Raw genomic sequence first — 20257 nt, 5'->3', positions numbered from 1 at the left:
AAAATTTAACCTTCCCAGAACAGACATTAAAAAGGTGCTTTGTCTTGCTGAGTCAGGCCCTGAGCGTGCCTGGACCCTTGTTGTTTTGAAACTTAGAAGATGGTCCACAACCTATGAAATAGGTAAGTGTTTGATTCATTGGATACAATAAAATGCCTCAGTCAGTAGTGCTGAGCGGGAAGAGCTGCAGATGCATTGGTATCTGGGCCATTGTTTATTAAACCTTTAATTTTAAAGGAAACCTTGGGTAAAGCCTTGCAAAATGTTCATATACCTCCATGTATATTGAGCCTCTCAAAGGACATAAGAAGAGTCTCCTTGTGCAGCTTCTATCTGCAGGAATGAATTGTTTTTACTGACTTAGCTGCTGTTATAAAAGCTGTAATTACTGATATTTTGTCTCTGCATGTTTTCCAGATACAGCCTCATGTTTTTAACATAGCGCTAGTAACTTCCTAAGTTCACAGATGTCGCGATGACGCTTGTATTCAGAGGAAACAAGGTGCTGAACCACCAGTGTTGAGCATCCTTAAAGGCAGGTGATGCTGCCACGCTGCCTGCCCCGCTGAGAGGAGTGACTGAGCCCTGCTGCTGAGGCTGAGTCCTGTGGAGGAAGAAAATGTGGAAATCCTTCTGCTGGGATTACCCTGCCTCCAGCTATACAAATTAAGAAACACTGATTCACCTGCTTGCTCCCAGCATGGTGGTCCCTGGGGAAGGAGATACCTTGCTAGGACTTGAGCTGTAAAGAACAGGGATTTATAGATCAGTATCAGCAGCCACGAGCTGTACCTGGAAGCAGAATTCTCTGCTGTGTATTTCTACTGCATGCACAAAGACTGTGAGTGGGAGAACTAGAGCATGGGTTTTTTTGAGTGGAGGATGAGAGCGGGGATTCTGAGCTGTATTCCTCTCCTGGCCACTGACTTGCTAGGGATTTCAGATAAGTCATTTCATCTCTTTGTCTTAGTTTCCTCATCTGTAAAGCCAGATGAGTAATATTTAGCATTTTTTGTTGGGGCTTGGATGAAAGGCAGTGTGAATGCAAAAATATTATTGCTCTAGCCTCAGACTTCAACAAATCTCCTGCTCGTGTCCCTGAAGTTTTGCAAGTGGAGAGAGCAGAGTGCTGGGGAGGGCAGCCGGTACGCTGCCCGCTGCGGAGCGATGCTGCTACCTCGAGTCCTTTGTCTGCAGCCTCACCTTGAGCGTCCCCGGGGACGGTGGCTGCAGTCCTCGCCCTGTCCCCGGTTAGGTAATGAGGCGACGCTGTGCTTGCGAACACGAGAGATCCCCCTGCATTTTAAGTAACGCTTATGGAAAGCTACGTGTTCAAAGCACGGAAGCAATTACAGCTCTTCATGGGGCATTTATACCTCTTTAACCAGAAAAAAAGCCCTTAAATTTTACTGAAACTTATTAACTGTTGATGTTAGCTTTTCTTGAGTATATATTTTATAGCTGAATTATAGTTTATGTTGGGACTAAGGAAGCAATCTAACAGATCACCAGAGCCTGTGCAGTGACTAGGGTGAACTTCTGACCTGCTCCTTTATGCATGGTTGCTGTCACTTGCAAACCCCAAGTGACATAAAAACAGCATCAGGATATACATGTGCTTCCTCTTTCTGCATTTCATCTGTTTCTCCTTGATTACAGAGATATTTTACTTCAATGTTATTTATTCTTTATGCTTTTTTTTTAAATAAAAAACCACCACGCTAGTATTAAGTGCTGTTTCAGGAAACACTTTTAAAGGCGTGAAGGTGAGGAGATGGCAGCAGCTCCATGGAGGGGAGGCCCTGCGCCCCGCAGCAGTGATGGGCACGGTGCCCGGGCCGCCTCGAAGCTGCCACTCGGGTCCTGCCCCCCGCGCGGGCACGGCACCCCCCCGCCAACCCCTTCCCCTTGGTAAGGAAGCGCTCTCGCCTAATCGTCGGCCGGGTCCTGCTCTCTTTGCTGTCACCCGCTGCCGCTGCTTGGCCCGTGTCCACCTGCCCCCCGCAGCCTTTGCTGCTCTCGCCGATGGCGGTGAGGAGCCGGTGCCCCGGGCAGGCCGGGAGGGTCCCCGGGGTCCCTGAAGCCGCCCGGGCGGCGGCTGACGGAGGCGCGGCGGGAGGCGCAGGCCCAGCTGCCGCCGCGGCCCCTGCGGCGGACGCGGGAGTCCCCTCGCGGGTGACCTCCGGCCGGGGCAGGCCGGGGGCCCAGCGGGGAGGGGTCCCTGGGGCGGCGGCCCCGGCACCTGCCCGGGCCCGCGGACACCGCCGCCGCCCGGAACTTTTCGCGGGCCTCCCCGGTCACGTCCCCTCCCGCCGCTCCGGCTCCGCGCCCCCGCCCGGCCCGGCCCGGCCCGCCCCGCTGGCTCCTCCCCAGGCCGCGGCCGGTGAGGGCGGAGCGGACGCGGCGCCGCCGCCGCGCACAGCAGCCGAGCCCCGAGCCGAGCGGCGGCGGGAGGCCCGGAAGGCGGCGGGTGAGCGGGGCAGCGGCGCCGGCCGCGGGGGAAGGGAGCGGGTGCGGGCGCGGCGGGGCCCCGCGGGCGGCGGCGGCGGTGGTGGCGGGCGGGCTCCGGGTGCCCCCGCTGGGGCCTGGCCGCGGCGAGGCCGCGGGGCCGCGTCCCGGCGCCGGGGAGGGAGCGAGCGGGTCAGGGGGGCGGCCCGGGGGCGGCGGGGGTCCGGCGGCGGCGGGGGTCCGGGGAGCGAGGCGGTGTCAGCGCGGACGGGCTGAGCGCTCCCTCCCCGGGGGCGCGGCGAAGCCCAGCCGGCAGCGAGGGGGAGGCGGCTTCTCCCCGGCCCTGGCCGCGGCGGGGCGGGAGGGCTGCCCGCGGGAGGCGGGTGCCCGCGCTGGGCCCCGGCCGGGGCGGCGCGGGGCTCCCCGCTGCCGGGCCGCCCGTCCCGCGGCGGTGGGGCTGCCCCGTCCCCGGCGGGCGCCGGGCGCAGGCTGGACATCCATCTTGCGCGGCTGTGCCGGGGCCGGCGGCTCCCGGCCCGGGCAGCGAGGGCGGCCGGGCTCCGGGCTAGAGAAGGCGGCCAGGCGCCGGGAGGCTGCCGGGGCCGAGGCGGGGGCGGTTGGCCCTCGGCGCGGCGGAGGGTGCCGCCGTGCCTCGGGAAGTGACCGCAATCGTCCCGGTGTTCCGTGTAGTCAGGTGCGCGCCGGGCGTCCCGGGCTCGAGGGGAGCGCGCGCCGCCTGCCTGTCCCCGAGATGTGAGGGGCAGAGCGGGGGCGGCGGGGCCGGGGCCGGGGCCATGGCCGGGGCCAGCGCCAGCCTTCGCCCGCCGCCCCGCTGCTCTGCCCCGGCGGGCGGCAGGAGGTGTGGGCAGGCGGGAGGAGCCGGGCCCAGGGCACGGCGCGGTGTGGAAGCCCCCGGTGAGCCGTGCGGAGCAAGGCGCTGGTCAGCCCGCGCCCTCCGGGCCCGGGGCCCGGTTGTCTCCGACCACTTCGGCTCTGAAATGGTTCCTTGCGCTTCCTTCAGTCGCTTTAAAGAGACAGTTTAAACTGTTCTCTGGGTAGGGAAACTTTTGTGTTTAGATACTTTTCGTTAATTAGTGTCTTTGCTTACGATACGGGTGGTTTTGGTGCAGGGATTTCTGCGCAGCTTTCTCAGGGGGAGGGTTGGGGTTTGGACACGCCGAGTTGATACCGACCGACGCAGAACTGGAACTGGCTCGTGGGTTTTGCTTTGCGCACAACTTGGAAAGAGCTGCAAACAGGAAAGGCAAACTATGAAAACTCTGGTTTTTTTTTCCTTTCAGTAGCTTAACAAGGGAGATAATATTTCTTAAAATAGTTGTTTGACTTGAAAACGCCTGTCTGCCTTCAGAGTATTATATCAGGACTCTATAATTTCTGTTGCTTTCATAATTCTGTCCGAGTAGTAGTAGTATTGCTCCACGTAAAAAGAGACACCAGATTATTTGAAGAGTTAAACTGAGGAACCGGCTGGTTAGTTGAGAGTGGCTGTCTGCCGTGAAATGCTTCACTGTTGTCATTTTTTTTTTGTTGCTTTTTCTTACTGAAACAGTATGTCATTAACTCTGGCTGGTGCTAGCAGATCCCTCGGATTCTGATCGGGTTTTAATGGGGGAATTCGTGAGACTTTTAGGCAGTAAACGGATGAAGCTAGGGAGAAACAAAGTAGTGCGTTAGCAGCCAAAGGTCTGTGCCTTTAATGAGAAGTTATCCCAAATGAGGCAACTTAAAGGGAAGTTTTAGGTGGAGCTCCCTTGCCTTTGTGATATCTGCGACTTTTTTAATTTATAGAAGCAGTGTAGTTCACCATGTCCCAAGTATGAAATGCTGTCTGATTAATTCTGACATCATTATCACGTTGCTATAGGGACTTCATTACGCTGGGAATGCCATGTTCACATCCTGTTGCTATGGAAAAGATTGGTGTAATAAATAAAAACATGTAATGTTCTGTTCATCATTGTGGCAAAAAAACTGCCATTGATTTATTGATGTGATTCCCTGAAGACTGACAACGTATTCCAACAGAAGTTTTTAATGCCAAGTTAGAAACCGGGAAACTGTCACTTGCAGTTCTCAGCAGCTTGTCCCTTCCTTCTCTCTGTTGTGCCGGGTGGCAGAAGTTGTGAAATCCTGGTTTTGGAAATGAGAATGAGAGTACATATGTCGTTCTTCAAGGTGGAGTCCACAGGAAGTGCTGTGCTCACACACACTGCTTCTAAAAATAATCTGTTTTCATGCGCGGTATTTTCTGTGCACCAGGAGGAGAGGAGTGTTTGTGTGCTGTCAGGCTAAGATCATCCACAGAAAAGTGAGTTATACTTCGTAAAAGCAGATATTTCCTAGGGCCTTTGTAAACGTAGGAGAGTATGTCCAGAAGGGTGCGGTTGGGCTGATGGAGGGACCCGTGCACGGTGCAAAAGAAGCCTTGATGGCATTTAGTAGGCCCAAGCGGTGCTGGCAGACCCCAGAGCTGTAATTCCGAAGACTGACAGGAAGCTAAGAGCGGTGTCTGTCATCATGTGTCTTGGCTCTGGTGTGGCTGTTTTTAGGGTAAGTAGCTTTGCTGAAGATTTTGAGAGGACTGCGTGCCAAATGGACCGAATTACTAGCACAGTATAATTCCAGTGACAGGTTAATGCTTTTATTTGGAGACTAATGTTTACGCCGTTTATCAAAATGGTTTATATTTGAAACCATAAGCTGCAAATATACATAGACTATTTGTGATACGTTTCGTGGCTGTTCATCCAGTCTGAGGATGGTTCTGAAAAAAATGAAATGTAACTAGATAGCAGTAGTGTAACGTGGACGTACTCTAACATAAAAGTTGTAATTGTATATTGAATCATAGTCTTAGGCATAAACAACTCTAATCATTTGTTTGTACTATATATTGCAGTGTTTTTTCTTGTACCATGCGCGTGCGCAGCGTACTCCATGGCGCTTTGAACTTGTACTCACAGATTGCTTCTGTGCAACTCTACAGAGACTTACAAAAAAAACGTCTTCAAGAGGAATCCTAATATTCTGAGAACAGGAACATGTTATCTGTATCCACATACTAGAGAAAAGGAAGTGAATCTTTTGAGTGTACATAAAGTTCAAATCTTTATATTTGAAATGTTTTTTACTTGCCGCTGTTTGAAATTCAGAATTCCCCTTGGTCCGGCGTTACTTTCAACCGTGCTGAAATCAGTTCAGCAGAGTGCTGCTGGGCTCGGTCAGCTGGGGCTGGCTGTGGATCCTGATCAAACCCCCTTTTTTTAGGGTAATATGGGAGACTTCCTATGTTATTGCTTTCTTTTCATTTCTGATGAGCCAGATTGATGTTAAACATCAAGCACTTCTGGTAGCTTTGTGTGTTTAATTCTGCAGAAGTAGATTCAAGGGAGACCTAACTTTTAAAACTTGGTCAAGTCCTGGGGTTGTGTTTGGGTTTTTTTTTTTTTGGCCTTGATTTGAGGTGGGTTTTGGTTTGTGTTGGGTTTTTTTGTTTGTTTGGGGTTTTTGTTTTTTTTTTAAGAGGAGATAGTGGGGATGGTGGTTAGAGTACAGCCTGAATTCATTTTATGCTGAGCTCTGCAGTAGTTATTGATTTGCTTTTACTCTTTTATTTAATAGGTAATAGGAAATTAAACAGAATTTGAATGAAAGCATCTACTTAAAAGGGTGCTCATAAATCCCAGGGTCAAATTTTTACTTAGGCGTTTGTGTTCGCACTTTGCAAAAGCTTCTGATCCTGGAAACATGACACCTAATGGCCAGGATAAGTAAGGATGTTAGAAAGTTGGAAAGAAAAGTTCGTCTTGCTGAGCTATCTTGTTTGATGCAGTCTGTCTTGTTCAGATGCTAAAACTTGTGTGAGGTGTTTTATTTGCTGCAGTACTGAAGTCTGGTGGCAGCCAGGATCTGAGATTATTTGGGTTCCTAGACTGCTCTCTAGGTATAAATTAATGTCCTGAAAAGTTCACCTCTCAAACAGGTTTCTCCCTGGATTACATCTGAGCATCACAAGTACAGAGAGGATAAAGGAGGATCCGGGTTTTTGTTCATGAAGTACAGGTTGGAATGAGACTACAGCTCTACTAGCTCATGGCTGTTATTCAGCAGAGTGAAAATACAAGATGCTTTCCACTGCTAGTGTTGCACATATAATCAAGTTCAGCATATTCCAGTTAATGGAAATGGTTAAATAGAGCATAAAGTTGTGAAGATGAATTTATTTCAATCCTTCATATACAAGTGATAGATTGCATTAGTCAGCCCAAGAAGAGAGGCACAATTTTTATGGGTAAAACATTTCCCAGAATGCTTGACTTTTTTTTTTTTTTTTAAGCCGTACAGTTAGAAGTAGTAGTAGGTTATTCATTCTCACAGTTGTACAATAAGATTAGAGCTCTTAGGCAAGTCATAGATTTAACTCCTTCACTTTCTCATTGTTGAATTTTTATTGTTGAGCATTCAGACACACTTGGAAGCAAGAACCGAGTAGGAGTCTAACTGATCCAGTTCTGTGTCTCCAACTAATATTAGAATGAAAAAAAAATTCCATGTTGGTTAAATGAAGAACTGTTGAAATAATATACTAGCAGAGAAAGGATTAAAATAAGTGTGAAGAAGATATACTTTCATTAATAGCTTCTGAGTAAGAAGGATATTAAAAAAAATTACATAATGTAAAGTATCTGTGGGTACACTTTTTATATAAATATGTTGAAATAGAAATAACCTTTGATTAGCCTGCATATATACTTGCAAATTACGTGTTGAAAAAATAGTATCTAGCCATATGACGTTAATTCTGTATTTCGGTGTTGCTTTTAGCTTTCTTCCCTTTCTTTCCCACTAGGAAAGTTATTGCAGGAATGATAACTTATTTGAATATTCTTTGATAGTCCAACCCAAATGTAGTTTAGATTTGTGTTTGAGACAAATCTGTGTTCTAAGTGACTTGATGTGAGGTTGTCATGCCCTGGTCTGAGCTCGATGACCGGTTCTGCTCCGAAGCATCCCCAGTCTGTTGTTGGACTGCCTGCGTTTGTGTCCCTGCCTGTGGGCTTCCAGGGAGGTCCCAGCTGTCGGGGGACGGAGCTGCCCCTGTAGGCAGTTACCATCTTTAGGGCTGGATCACTTGGGGACCAGAAAACAAATTAAGGGTTTGAACTCCATAGTGTGATGTTACGTAGACAGGGTGAAGTTTGGCCAGATGTTCCTCCTGACTGATTCTCTGGACAACAATCCTATATCATAAGTAATACAGATTCCTTGGATGCATCTGGTTTTTTCCTTTCAGAATAGAATCGACTATTTCAGTTGGAAGGGATCTACGAGGATCACCTAGTCCAACTTTCTCCTTAAGATTTCTTGATTTATATGTAAACAAGCTCTCCAGAATGCATGGTTTCTTTTGATTTATAAAATAGACGAGATTTTAGAGTAAATGCTGGTTTTCCTAGCCATACCTTTGAGTTTTTTAAAAATGCAAATTATATGCTTTATAAGGTTGCCGTTTAGCTAGTGGACCTGGCATTCAACACAGCATTTGTTCCAATAATGTAAGATTTTTAGGAGAAACCTGGTTATAGTATATAAAAAATGTTTTAGTTGTATTTCACGGGGTATCACCAGGATTGAAAGCAACTACAAGATCAAATGGCTTTAATGTAAGCTCTGAGGCTCCAGCTGAGTGTGCTTTGAGTCCATTTGCTTTTGCTCAGGTGTTAGAGCAGGCCGTGAAAAAGCATCCTCCAAGGTCAGAGTGGATTTGCTGCGGGTGGCAGGCCTGAGAGGGCAGAGCAGGTACCTTAGGTTTCTGTAGGTAGTGTCTTTCATGTGCAAAAAAAAAGATTTTTTCAAACCGTATGTGATATGATGTATAAAGTAGATGTTTGATGCCTGGTAAGTTCAGTTCACCTTGTAGTGTTAGAAGCAAAGGAAATTGAGAATGTTTGACAAAAGCTGTTTGTGGATGAGCAAGGTAGGTTCTGAAACCTCATGGTGTGAGTTTGGTTTTACCTCAGCATCCATAGATGTGTCACCAAGTGACTGACCCTGCCTATCTCCTGGAGCCTGCAATGGCACGGGAGAGGCAGCGCTGCATGCTGAAGGGACAAGAGGCCATGATGACAAGTGGCAGCAAGGGAAATTTCAGTGAAAGCAAGGCTTTCCCACAGGCTGTTCCTGTGGGAGCGGTTAAGCACTGGAAGGGGCTGCCCAGGACCTTTGGGAATCTCTGTCATTGGAGATACGCAGAACTTGACTGGGCAAGGTCTTGAGTGACCTGGTCTGACTTTGAAGCTAGCCCCGTTTGGAGCAGGGGGTTGTAGCAGAGACCTTTGGAGATCCATTGCAATCTGAATTACCCCCTGTTTCATTGCATTTACGTGGCACGGTTGTATTACCTGGTAGAGTGGGCGAGATGCAGCGAGAGCTCCAGTGGCCAGAGCTTCAGGCTGTGGTTTCATGGTCACGACACGCAGTCACACGCTCCAGTGTCCCCCTTGCTCTGACACTTGTGCTCTTAGATGTTGAGGTAACTCAGGGAGCTTAGCTAGCTGAAAACTGAGCTAGTCCCAAAAATACATACGTAGTTTTCAACCAGATCACTTCTTGCTCTGACTCATTGTGTGGTTGTGCAAGTACCACTGCTGGTAGAGGGAAGGAGTTGCGAAGAGAACGAGAAACTGCAGTTCCTGACTACATCTGACTTAGGGCAGTGTCCTTCTGTCGGTCTTGTGCTGGGACTGTAGCAGAGGTAACGTGGTGGCTATCTGCTTTGCCTGTTACATCTGGAAAGAACATGACCTGTGGCTTATTCTGGATGGTGAATAAATAGGTGGATATGTGTCCTCTGTCCTCAGTGGTAACGGATTGTTATTTGCAAGGCACAGCCTGCGTTTCTGGGAGTTTATATTGAGCTGCCTTTCTGTTGCAACAAATTTAGGGTCTTCACTGCTTCTTTTTCAGTTGACTTTGCTTGTTGTGTTGGTGACTGTTAAGACATCATCTGTGAGTTGGTTTTACATGTCTGCTGGCTGACTAAAACCATTCAGAGCTAACTGGCTCATTAGAAGCTTCCTGTTCTTTCCTGTGATAGTGATAATTTTGTTAATTAATGCCTGTTTTCTGAGCTCCCTTCTGAAGAAAGGGGAGTGCAGGGGGAAGCTGTATAGACCCTAGTGACAGCAGAGCACGTCAGGACCCAGCACGTACCTGCTCAGCTGTTGGTACCTGGTATTTAGGCTGAAGCACTTTGTTCTGGTGCTAGACCTACTGATGCCATTTCACTTCCAGGTTTGGTATGAAACAAGTTTTGATCTCCAAAGCTCTGAATGGGACAGGAGCTGGTTACTGAGAGATCACTTCTCCCCTTGCAAATACCGCAATAATTAAGGCTGTCTAAAGTAGCCATTTAACGATATTAAAATGAAGAGGCTGTGGGAGGTGGCTGGTGTTCAAGAAGGCACCGAGTGTTACGTTGCTAATCAGAAATGGTGTGTTTAAACTTAAATTGCATTCATCTGCTGTGGGAAGATCCTTTGAGGTGTGTGTGGGAAGAAATGGGACACTAGAAACCTTCCCTAATTTTGATCACCAATCGTTTTGGGTTTTATAACTTCTATATTTGCAGATTGCACTCACAACATTGTAGTAGCCAGAACCTCTAGTTAAAGATGAGATTTAAAACTGTGTTGTTTCTGTTTCTGCTGTGATAGTAGTCCACAGGGCATAACAAAGAGCTCTTTTCTCACCGTGTCAGCTGGCTGGAGCAGGTAGGGTAGCTCTGCGTGAATCTGAATGTGGCCACATGAAGACGGTGTTTTGATGTGTGTTACTGCTCCGTGCTGCGAGTGGCCCAGCAGGTATTGGGTGCTGGGTGTTGGGAAATACCTGCTATACCTGAACAGGCACTTCCTCAGTGCAGCTGTAGTGGCTTGACGTGAACCTAGGTGAAAGCGCATATTTAATTTTTTTGATTGAGAAATCCAGATGCTGACAAAAGCAGACGGTAGTATGTTTTGAAAACTGCTGTTTGTTTTCTTTTGAGGAACAAAATACTTTATTTGGGGGGAAGTCTGACCCTCCACAGGGCTTTTATAACGGGGAAGAAGCAGGTAACATAGGACAAACAGCAAAAAAAGGAAGCTCCAGGGCTGCTTATAGCTCACGGCTGCAGGTGGGTTGGCTTGGCTTTCTCACTCTTTTTGCTTTGACTGAAAATATGGGGAGCTAGGCAATAACAGTCCTGTTGAGCAGGTGGCCTGGGTCATTATGGTTTGTTATTTATTTTGAATACTGATAAGACGGAAAGTATTTAAATTCATCTGGGACACTGAAACAAGAGGTCTGGATATGTCCAAAGCAGTGCCTGTGTTATGGCTGAAACAGATCTTTATTAATCGCTTAAATGAGGCAGTCAAAAATACATGTAGCCCTGGTGCTTCATACACTCACGTAAGGACTAGGACGAGCATTTCTGGAATAGGAAGTTGTCGCCCTGTCAAAAGTTACTGGAGAAGATTGCTTTTTGGAAATGCACTGCAACTAGTAGCCCCCAGTGTGTTTGTCAATCGGTTGCATTGCATAACTGCTGCTTGCTGGAGCATTACAGAAAAACAGACAGTTGCATTTCACTTGTGAGTGGCTAGAACTGCAATTTCAAGGCTGGCTGGAATGTTTGGGGGTTTTGTTGAAATATTTGTTAGATCCAATGATGTTGTGTTCTGGAGTGTTCTAATACTGAAAAAATTTGAATTTGTCATATTTAAATTAGGGTATTGCATGTGAACTCATAGCTATGAAATCTGCTCTTTAAAAGATCTGAGCATCTATGGCTCTAGCTGGCTGTGGCTGTAGTTGTGAGCGCTCCATGCTTCTGGAAGTAAGACTGCTATTAGTTTTTGTCCAAGTGAATAATCTGTATGGAATCGGGCATCTCTCACATTTTTAACACCTTAGTTGGAAACAGACCCTTACTCTGGAAAGCACCAAGTATGTGGGAGGAGCAGTTCGGCTGGATGTATTGGTTGCAGTGCTTTTTATGCTGCTTTTATGTAATATTCTTTTCTCTAATGCAAATAAACTTGAAGTTGTAGGGAGGGGCTGCTGAGAAGAGGAAGACTTTCATTACAGACAGCTGACATGCAGAATAATATCTTTTTATATGCCACCTACCACGTGATAGTTTAAAGTAAATCATAGTTCACTGGGTAAGGTTATTTCTGGTGCAATTCTCCTTTTTGTGAAAGTAGTCCCATTCCAGCACGTCTTGCTTTACCCTGAGATTTGCCGTGTTAGTACTGTGCTGGGTAACCAAGAACAGAAATCTTGATGGATTTATGAAATAAATACAGGTGAAGATAAAATAAATTTAGCCAATTGTTGCTTTCTGCTTTGGATTATAACACTAATTGTGCTTGAAAATAACATTAAGATTAAAGATACAGACTGAAACGGTTCCAGACAGCCTTTCTCATGAAATATTTATGCATTTAGAGCTTTTAACTCATCAGATCACTTATAAAGTCATAGGGATTGCAATATTACTATGGCTTTGTCTTGTTTCACGAATACACTATATTGGCATATTGATCACTAGACTGCACTCAAATTTACAATAAAGCTTTTTCAGGAATCTCATTTAAAGTGATCAAACAGATGTTATAATGCTCCATGGCACTTTCTCGGAATCACACCATTGAGAAAAGTGGGTCTTTTCCTTTGTTCTGTAATTTCAGTACTTTGTAGCCTTTGTCAGTTAGATGACCTGTTTGCTCTAAACCCTCATCATAAACGCAATGCCAAGTACAAGTCAATTTAGCACTAAAGCAAGCTTGAGCGGGGCGGTAGGGTAGCTGAGCATGCCATTAGCAGGTGTCAGAAAAACTAAGTCATGTCCACAGAGCTGAGAGGCTGAAACTTCTTTTATTGTCCTTTTCATGCCAAGTTCATATTAAATACTTCTGGATGGGCAGAAGTTTAAGAAAGTTCCTAAATCTATTTTAAAACCAGTGGTGGTAGTGCCCATGCATTTGTACGGCTGATGTTGTATTTGTAGAGTTACTCTAGAAAAAACAGTTGAATGGAAGTTTTAACTTCGGTGGAAGGGTGTCCTAACCAAAATGGAGAGCACCAAAATTGCAGATAACGGCAATTAACATTCAGATTAACTGTGGTATGTTCTAAAGTCTTGCTCAGAGTGCAGAACTGACTGTCTCCAGGCCATATGTTGAACAAATTTGCATACTAATATGGGTGAGATTTTTTTCCTATTGCCTTACGTCTTATCATTTCAAAGACACATGGAAGATGACTCTTCTTGTTCCTGTTTGAATGCTGTTCATGAGGTGGAGGGGAAGAGCCGGCTGATGCCAGTGGTACTCATCTTGTTAGCTGCTGTAGGACGTGTCCTCCCTTCCTTGTGAGTTAAACATAGTGTCTCTTCTTCTGGGAGCAGGAGTCTGACTGCCCGTGGGGGTTTTTTTGTTGTTGTTGTTTAAAGACAGCTGTATAATATTCTATTTTGGTTGTAATCAAGCTTGACCTATAAATACTGAAATGGCTCATTTAAACTGATTTAAACTATCAGAGCCATTTCCTTTAGGGGTTAGTGTCACCTTGTATTTTCCATAAAGGAAATTCCAGGATGAATTGTCAAGGTAGTTTTGCCCTTTTAAGCCCGGCAGATTCAGGAGGATTTAAAAACTTCAGAGAACCCCCAGTGCAGAGGTCAGATCTGCCAGCGGTTTGATTCTCAACCCTCCTGGCCTGAAAGTTCTCGCTGTGATGCCCTTCGGGCTCCAGCACTGAAGCGTTAATAACATTTTTGAATATTCCTTCGGTTAAAATCTTCACGTAGAAGAAAATTTCATTTTTGTTGTAAAATAAAATTCAGTTTCCACCGCCCTCTGCCCCCAGGTTTCAGGAAGCAGCATTAAGGGACTGAGCTAAATACTGAAGGATTAAGTACCATATTAAATAACTTCATTTCATTATAATAAGTAATGAAACTGTTACTTTTTCTCTGTTTAAAGTCAATTCTGTACATTAACTTACTGCTATTCAGGTTCCTATTAAGCCTTAAAATTTGCCATGGAAACGTTTCAAGAGGTACAGGTCTACTTTACGGTATCGTTAACTGTATTTAGGTACTCGTTACATGGCTACTCATTGCTGTAGGGGTTTTATTTAAACTGATAAACAATGTAGTATTAAGTGGCCATATGGTAAGTGGGGCTTTTCATTCAAAAAATCATTGTTAAAACAGGCGTTTAATTAGCCGCAGTTGCGTGGGAACGGTAGGTGTTTTGGTTGCTTGTGGCTGACGCACACGAAACGCTAAGGTGTTTTTTTAAGGCAGTGAAAATCTCTAGACTGTATATGCAAACCTGACCTTTAGATTGGTCTGCATGGTCAAATCCAGTGTATACGCACAAATTGATTATTGCAGCTTTGCTGGGAAGATTTAAAGAATCTTAATATTTTCTGGAATTTGTAAGTTAGCCCAGTCTCCTGAAAAGCTGGGCAGTGGTCCATGCTACCAGATGACGCGTTGTTAGAGGCTTAATGTTATTCTTAGAATTTATCACTGGTGGGTAGAAATACATCTGAAGAGCAGTTTAAACCTCTACAGGTTTTTCAAGAAGTTTCAAAGAAACCTGAATCGGGAGGAAGCGGTATTGGTTTCTCCACCCAAGGTTCAATGCTGGAGACCACATAAGGACAAACTGGATTCCAGCCCCCGGCAGTGACCAGTGCCTGGGCTTTGTGACCGGTGTCTGGTCACTATTACTGCAGAAATAAAACAATTAAAGTGCAAGCTAAAATGGCAGTGACAATCTACCTACCTCATGTCACTTATTTACTCTAATTATATAAACCAGGAAGAACATAGTTAAGAATGTTGCCAAGCTACTATCAGCACAACAAATTATTCTTACCAAGTATAATGTAGTTGGTGTTTTGCTATGATTGAGCCTCCTAGAGTCTGTCTGGAATTTAATCTGCGTTTAAAAAAGGTCAGAACATTTTTTCCACTAAAGAAAATGGAGAAAAAAATTTATAGGCCTTAAAAATCAGTGGCAAGTTGTGGATGTGGTAGACAACAGATGGAGGAAGTCCCATGGTCGGCTTCTATGTCTAATGTTTATGCCCTTTAACTTTTACATGTTTTGCTGATGAGGAAGGGGGAAAGGAAATATTTTTCTTTTCTTCTTCTGAAAAAGCTGTTGAGAACTCCTGTGAATTGTGGAGACCCCTCTGCCGAAGATACTCAAGTAGCTCTAGATGAGAAGAGGAGAAACGGCTGAGTGCGACCGTGGTGTCGCTTGGGAGGACCTCGGTTCCGCCGCCTGTCGCTACGCAGGCGTTAGCTGTGTGGTTCATCGCCATGCTGTTTCCACAAAGTGGCTACACAATACTTCCTATTAAACTGTTTTGTATATATATAATTGAGGAAAAGTCTATTTTCTCCCAAACCTGCACAGCTTAGGTGGATGTCTTTCCTCCCGTTTGCAGATCGGTGCTCGTTAGTATTAAATGTGCAGCAGTGCTGCAGTCCATTCGGAGGGGAGGCTGCCAATTGCAGCGAGTGACGTAGCGTTTTGTTCTAATTTGGGGATGCAGTGTGTGTTGGTCTTTGAGTTTTGCTTCTGGCTTCCTTTCCCCTGTCTTTGTCTGTCTGGCACATGTCCCTAGCAACTTTCTGCAAATGCAGACCAATAGGACAAAAAATAAATTAGCCGTTTCAGCATGGCAAGCTTTAGCTGCCCAGAGTACTTGTTCCTTGCCTGGAGTGCTTCTATAGCAAAGCCATTGGAAATGAATAAGTAGGCAGTCACTTCCATAGAAGTTAACATGATGATATTTAAAATTGCAAGCTCAGCATGAAGCTGGTTGCAGAAAAGATTACAGCCTGAGGAAGATCAGTCCAGTATGTTTGTGCATGAAATCACTTTTTCAAATTCCAGAACTATTGCTATTTTCAGAGAAGTTTGTTCTCTGACTTGTTTGTGGGTGCTGTAGTTAATTTGCTCAAAGCTCCAGTTCAGCACAACACTGAAGTCAGAAGGGACAGCTCTGTTGCTAGAGGACTTTGCTCTTAGCCCAGGCTTTTATGGCTTTGGCCCTGCACCAGTAACCTTCACAATGCACCACGGAAGATGTGAAATTATGCAGAAACTGGCGCTTTGATTGTGGTTCAGAGGAGCACACGGTCGGGACCTGAGTTCTTGAGAATGGATATGTGCAAGATTTGAAGGCTGGTCTCTTGTCTTTTCCGGTTGAACACTTCAAATAACATCTCAGAACAATGTCGGTTTTCTCTTGTGTTCTCAAATATCTGTTTGCTTATTTGGCTTGTCACCAGCTTATTTTTTTGCATGTGCTTCTCACTGATTTTTTGTTTTTACCTGGTACTGCAAAAACAAAAAAAAGAATTTATTTAGATTTAAGTTACTGAATTGTGATTGCCTCACTTGGACAAGGTGTATATTATTAAAATGTTGCTGCCTTCTTGTTTGTAAATTTATGAATTATTGGTGAAAGTTCTCTTTTAGAAATATTAGAATGTTACTATTGAGATATTGTTACACTTCTCAGTAATCACAGTGAATTCATTTTATAGTTACTTTATTAAAGTTATAAAAGTTATTTATAGTTTATTTATATAGTATTGTATTATAGTATTTATATAGTATTATTATATATAGTATTTATATAGTATTTATATGATTTATTTATATAGTTTATTTATATATTTAGTTTATTTATATAGTTTATTATTTATTAAAGTTATTTATAGTTACTTTATTAAAGTTACTTTACTAAAGTAACTATAACTTTTCAGCACAGTAGTGGTTCAGGATTAGATTTAATTCCGAAGTCTTATTGTAGAGAATTGGAACTCACTTCTGAGTTGCTTCAGTTCTTTGGTGTGCTTAGGCTTCCCCTGAGGAGTACGTGTTTCTGAATGTCCAAACTACCTGTTTTATAATGGTGAAGTTACTGAAGTATAAAATAGGTTGATTAGGCAATGTAAATTCCTGCCTGGAACCAAAATGTTTTCCTTGTTTTTACAAGAAATAACTCAGGTTTTGGCCTGCGTTGAATTTAGGAGAACAGAAGCTTATAAACCTAGGGGGACAGGATGTATACTGCAGAACCAGTAACGCTCCGCGGTTGGGCAGTGACTCATCCTACAACACGATAATGCAGACAGTTAGCTATACGCTTGTTGCCTTGATTTGTATCTGATTTGATGCTGATGGCAGTCAGTGGAGATGGTAATGTTTTTACTGTTAAAATTGTAAAATTGAGGATGAGATTCCTGCGATAATGTATAAAAGATGTATGCTATTATATAATGTTGACATATAAAATACATTTACTTGGGTGTCAGATAATGCAGCGATAATGAGTAATAAAATGGAGGCAGACTGTGAAAATCATGTGAATGGAGGCTTGTCAAATTGTACTTTAAAGTAGTCACATTGAGGTCCTGCTTTCTGCTTAGTCTTGTCTTTTTTTTCTCCCCCCCCCCCCCCCCCCCCCCATTTTTCTGATGTTGATGGCCTCAGGCAAGGTGGAGGAGGTTTTCTGTGTACCCTGAAGACAGGGAGATTGACTGCCTTGGGGAAGGGACTTGGCAAGTGAGTCCATGGCAGTGATTTTTAGTGATTTTTATTATTTAAGTAAATTCTGTGCGAATTAAGAGGGTAAGTCTATGGCAGTGTTAGTCTTGCTGCTTTTTAGGGGAGGTGTCTGTTAATTAATTGTGCGATTTGCAGACAAACACCCTTTCATTTGTGATCCGCCATCCCTCTTCCCGCCATGTTTCCGTAGGTCGCATGTAACAATTGCGTGATTGTTGACAGCTTTGATTAATATTAGGGAAGTATTTAATGTGCTTTCGACTTCATTGAGTAATTTAATATCTCAGAACATGGCTATAACAAATAACTAATTAGGGAGCAGATGGTGAGTGGAGCTGTCGTTCGGCAGTGCCGGGGCTGGGCGGCCAAACCGGTGCGGTGCCGCTGGCAGTTTGCAGCCTACGGCTTGGCAAGGGCCGGTCCTCGGTGAAGCCAAGGGTAGAGCCCGGGTCTTGTGTTTCCAGCCTTCGCTGCTGTATCATTCTTTCTATTTGTTTGGGGTTTTTTCTTGTGGAGGGGATCTGTCAGTTTTAGTGTGATTTTGATCGTCGTAAATCTTTCCTTTGCAGAAGTGCTGGATTTGAGTTTGTTTTGCAAACACGGCTATGAGTAATGAAGGGATTTTGGTGGAGTATTGAGCAATGTTTAGTAGACACTTTAAAAAAAAAATCCACCCCTTTTCATGGCCTAGTTTATAGTAACTTAAACTGGCATGAAGAACATTTACAAGTTCAAAATTAAACAGGTTTGTTTATAGTAGCCTTGATTCAGTATTTAACTGCCAGGGTAAAAATAACCAAGAGATGTGGCTGTAACGTCCCAAGAATCTGCCCCTCTTTCGGGGAAATGGGAATGCGATGGCTGCTGGGGCAGTGCAGCCAGCCTGGGACGGCAGGTGCTGGAGTTCACGCAGCCATCTGCGTGTTTCTCTCCCAAATCTGTAAAATGCTGACAGCACACTTCCCCTTGGAAATGTTGAATATTTTGATTTCCGCATGTGAAAATCAGACCACTAGAAAAAGGGAGGTGTGGGTGATGAGCAAGCCAGCGCTCAGAAGGAGGTTATTCGGTTATTCTCTTTTTTTCTTCCCTAAAGCTGGGTGAGTGGTGTTTGCTCCCTGCCCCTCTGTCCCAGGGACACCACGGTGCATCTTTCCGGGGAACAGCAAGAGAGCAAAACACGTGTCAGGTTATCAGTGCACGTGGCTGTAGAAGCTGCGCCTTGAGAGGCCATTTCACGTTGTCTCTAGGAACTGGTGCTTGTGGTTTGGTGTGTGCTTGTTTGGTGCCTCGCTTTTTTCTGTTCCTTTTCTCTCACCCTTTTTTAAACTAGGGCTGTGCGTTGTGCTTCTTGAGTGAAAATGTGGTCTGCATTGCTGAGTTGTCATCTGTCTTCAGTCCTATGGCTGAGACTGTGTCAGCACTTTCACTAAAAATCCCTGTTTTGAGGTGTGTATAAATTGGATCCAAGCAAATGCTTGCAGCAAGAGCTGCCTGAGTGAACTCTGCTTTGCTGTAGACTCACTTGCTATTACATTTGGAAAAATATTTGACAAGGATTATGACAACTTCTTTATCTGTTTCTGCAACACTTTGATTTCTGTGGTTCCAAGGTGGCACATGCCCATGGCTCTGGAGTGTTGGATGCAGAGCTGCTAAAAAAAAAACAAAAAAACCCCCAAAACCCAAAACTTTGCAAAAACAAATTACTAGTTTTTCATTTAAACTTCCTATGACTCTAGTGTTAAAAGGGGAACAATTGCTTCTTTTATCCCTCAGAAGCTTTCAGAAATGCTCTTGGGAAGAGCAGGTAGCCACGTCAAGCCAGACAGTCTCATCTGGGGCTTGAAGGACCAGGGATGCTTTCCAAGAGCTTCTCTTGCTGTGCCCCCAGAGCACTGGCAGCACAGGGCGAGCGTGTGTCCTGCCTTGCCCTGCCCATGGATCGGGAAATACCACCTCATCTTCGGCCTCTTCGCTTACGCGGTCAAAGCCTGCGGGCAGGAGGGGACCCTGCTGCCTGGGCTCTTAGTGAAAGACGGGGGCTGCCCATCGATGTCAGGATAAGTCTGCGCTTCCCAGGCTGCAGGCTCTGGAGTCGGCAGGCGCTGGTTTCCGCCCCGGGCAGGGTTGGGGGAGCCAGGACCGGGGTTGGCAGGGAAAAGCAAAATACAAGGCTTCCTGCAATACAGCACTTGCTTGGCAGACTTATCTATGGATGTTGATCTGCTACTCCAAAAACAGAGAGAAACACAGAGCCGTCGGCTTTTAGTAGTGAACAGAGACTTTGGTGTAGCTGGTGCTGAACCTATAAAAGGCTGTAGGCAGAGGACTCTCTGCCTGTCATAGCAGCAGGGTGTAGCCACGGGTATAATTACTGTCTGAAGCATCACTGCTGCTGGAGTTCACTCTTACTGAACAAAGGATTGTGATACCGCAAGTATTACAATCTTTTAAAACAGGTGGACGAGGAGCCAGCAGGGTTACTGGGGCAGGGGGATGGTGGCACTGGGACTTGCCCTGCTGTTGAGCACTGGCGAGATGCCACATCCTCTGTCTGGATGCACCTCCGTACTCTCCCCTCTGCCCTTTTCCTTTTTCACGGCTTGTAGATGCTCTTCAAGTAGTGTCACACGCATGAGGTCTGTGCTGGCAGGGCTGGGAGGACGGCCTGTCCCCCTCTGTCCTACTGCGGTGTGGGGGCCACCCAGGTGGCTGGAGGGGAAGCGGGGAGAGAGGCACGGTGGGGCTCGTGCGCGGGCTGGAGAGGTATGGGAGAGGATGCCAGATTCGTTTCGGAGGGACCTTGATAGCATCAGTGCCTGATGTTTCTGTTTCCTGTGCGCGGCGTTACTGCGCCTGGCACTGGCGTGTGGTGCAGCCTCCCTGCAGAGGTACCACGCGGTTGCACAGTATGTTTCTTACAGGGCACGTTATGTTTCTTACAAGAAAGAAAGAAACCTAATGGATTCCGTCAAATAATTTTACTTTGTAGGTGATGCAACAGTCATTGGATTATACCGTGGCAATGCCAATTGAGAGTGGTGAAGTGATGGTTTCTCTCCCCTTTGTGACCACTCAGGGTCACTGGGTAGCTTTAAATGTAGCCAGCTTTCTCCTGCGTTCTTGATAGCAGA

General features: G+C 45.6%; 1 protein-coding gene across 1 annotated transcript in view; it reads left to right on the top strand.

The window, feature by feature from the left end:
- Window positions 1-2379: 2379 nt before the first annotated feature.
- The window catches only part of RAP1A (RAP1A, member of RAS oncogene family), a 42329-nt gene continuing 24451 nt past the window's right edge, over window positions 2380-20257 (top strand). Inside the window, exon 1 of the mRNA XM_075521768.1 lies at window positions 2380-2470. The gene's annotated coding sequence lies outside the window, so the exon portion shown is untranslated. The remainder of the gene's footprint in view (window positions 2471-20257) is intronic.

The sequence above is a fragment of the Mycteria americana genome, chromosome 20, assembly GCF_035582795.1.
Source record: "Mycteria americana isolate JAX WOST 10 ecotype Jacksonville Zoo and Gardens chromosome 20, USCA_MyAme_1.0, whole genome shotgun sequence".
Classification (NCBI taxonomy): Eukaryota; Metazoa; Chordata; class Aves; order Ciconiiformes; family Ciconiidae; genus Mycteria; species Mycteria americana.
This window is presented reverse-complemented; position numbering and strand designations above follow the sequence as displayed.